Source organism: Saccopteryx bilineata, chromosome 6 (assembly GCF_036850765.1).
Source record: "Saccopteryx bilineata isolate mSacBil1 chromosome 6, mSacBil1_pri_phased_curated, whole genome shotgun sequence".
Taxonomy (NCBI): domain Eukaryota; kingdom Metazoa; phylum Chordata; class Mammalia; order Chiroptera; family Emballonuridae; genus Saccopteryx; species Saccopteryx bilineata.
The window spans coordinates 107695314-107698162 of record NC_089495.1 but is presented as its reverse complement, the minus strand read 5'-3'; positions in this window follow the sequence as shown (position 1 = coordinate 107698162).

The following is a 2849-nucleotide window of genomic DNA, read 5'->3' as shown; positions in this document are numbered from 1 at the left end:
GAATTCATGTTTGGGTTTCAAAATTCTCTTCTGAATTTAAATTTTGACTTTTCTTTGAAGGACTAAGAATTTACCAATACCCATTGAACACAGAGAAAAAGCACACCAAATTTGAGGGGAGAAAAAGCCAAAGGATAAGGAAGGAGGAATGTTCACATTTATTCACATATACGGAGCTAAACTCACTTTCTAAGTGAATAAACATTGATCCTACCCTGTAATTGAGCCTTTTTGTGCCTCAATGTTCCCATCTGTAAAATAGGGCTGTCTTTAGGATTAAATGAGTCAATGTATATAAAGTACGTGGCATAGTGGCTAGCATAATGAATGACAAATAAATGTTAGCTACTATGTAGTTCAATGAGCACTTGGACTTCCATAAATCATAAAAAGTGGTCCTTGAACACACATGTGCAAAACGTTTCCAGTGGTTTGTTAGGTCTATGAAATTTGATCATCCTTGCCTTTCTTTGGTAGGAATATTAACTAGCTAAGGTTATTTGATCCAGGTAGCAAGATCCACACCTCTACATACTGTTTCCATTCACTGAAAATTTCCAGAAAGTAATCAGTTCTGGATGAAATTGTCCTTACTTGGTCTCAACCCAATGGAAACTTGCTTGCAGGGAAGATGGGAGCAGAAACCATCCCTTGCTTTGGGATGACTAGAGTTAAGGAACCAATAGACTTTTTTCCTATTCCAAATTAATGTCTTTTAGCTAAACTTTTAAAAACCATTAAACATTATGAGTTTAAGCTTCCCTTAGTCCTGCATCTAAGTGACCACCTGCTTTGAAGCTCCTGTTATTTTTCAGACTTTTAAAACCTCCTTTGAGACAAAGTGGTCCCAAGTTGAAAATTTGGGTTGGTTTTTTTTTTTTTTTTTTAATGTCCAAGGTTTTCAACTAAAATACTCTATGTTTTAATCGTTGCTTCTCTGATTTTTCTCGTTTAATTTCATAACATTTTACAGCTCTGAGGTGCTGGTAAAATTATTTTGGAAAGTTTCTTTTAACAGAATTAAGTTTCAAGAGCCCTCTATTCTATCCACTGGACATATGCAGCTACAGGTCCTTTTCTTCATGATGCCCAGACATTCAGATGTGGTGTTTGAAAACATCAGTTTCTTTCTTGCCAGACTGAGCAGGACGTCCAGCTCCTGCTCATCATAGTGATGAATGAATAAATGTGTGAAAAAAAATGGGCATTGTGTGGACCAAATGGAACAGATGGTTTACTGAATATTTTACTTATCTAGATATTTATTTAAAATGTTATAAAGTTTCTTTCATTATAAATACTTCATTTCTCTAACAGGAAAGTTTCTTCCTCTCTTTGTCCTATCACCACCAGCTACCATTAGCTAAGTTGTAGATGCAATGGCTATCTATCCTCAAACACATGGCCACTCAGCATTGTAGCTGTTTTGACTGTATAGCAGTCATGGTCCAATATCTCCAATGAAAAGTGACTCTGAAATGTGCTCCCTTCTCTGTGCCACCTTCCACTAACCAAAAAACCAGTTCTGATCTAAACTAGGAAATACTTGGATAGAAGGAAGGACTGAGGGGGGGGACATTTGATACAGGAGGGCAGCACTTAAGCACTTTCTCTCACATGATTTTTAATCAGAGCAGCCACTAGGCTTTGTAAGCTCTAAAGGACCCAGAAATGATGGCTCAGGAAATTTGTACTCCGTTCACAGTTCCACTATAACAAATATGCATTCTACTGAGACTTAAGCTCCTAAAATGCAAAAACTGTGACATTTGCTTCTTTGTTTTCTCTATAGCCTAAAAAGTGTTTGTGGAAGGAAGAAAAAAAAGAAATGAGATGGGGGGGGGGGGGGAGAAAGAAAGAAGGAAAGAAGAAAAGAATAAAGGAAGGGAGAGAGGGAGGGAGGGAGGGAGATGCCCAGTCTCATGGTAACTCTCATGTTGCTAAAACGTAACTACCTTCTCCTTTGGGGAAGACATGATCCTGACAGTTCACTGCAGCTACTAGAACTTCCTGCTGTCTCCCATCTACCCTTTCACTAATTTTTGACTGGACCATCTGTAGTTTTCTGGACAACATGGATTAAGAGGAGGACCTGGAAAACACATAAATGATACAGTTTTGAATATCAGATTGGTCAGTTATCATGTTTTTCCTCAGCATGTACGGTTTATTTTAAATGTATTATAGTATACAGCCTGCAGTGAGGCAGACATGGAATTCAATAAAAAATTGAATCGCATTATTGAAAATCATCAGAGGCTGTCACTTGAGCTCTTGAGATTTGTAGGCACGAGCAATTAAACCCTGGAGCATGTGACACTATCTCTAAACAAGGAGACCCTTTTTTTATTTAATTGAGATCCAGGCTTTTGGAATTTCCTGATTGATCCGGAAGAAATAGTAGAAGGCAAGTTCAAGATATTTGCTGCTGACTCGGAACAGAGAAGGAGCTACCTGAAATATCAGTAACTGGCCCAAGTAAAGAAATAATTACAGGCTGACTAGATTAGAAATTTAATCTCCACAGTACTTTCCCACAAATAAATCAGATTCAACTAATAAAATATCATGAAGAAAAAAAAACTATTACATGCTCATCACTGAGTACCTTAAAGAGCTACATGCTAGAGGGGTAATCCCCAAAACAGAGTGTGTAGCCTCAAAACAGGAGATACTTAAAATGTAAGTCCTCAGCCCTAACCCACTTGGACTGACTACTAACATACCCACCACCCTCGGGACCCCATGAATATTGAGCATTCACCATGAGCCAGTCACCTCTGCAAGACAAAAAAACACAGAGAGAAGGAAGATCCTATCTCCAGGCTTAGAGTGTGATTGTAAGTAAT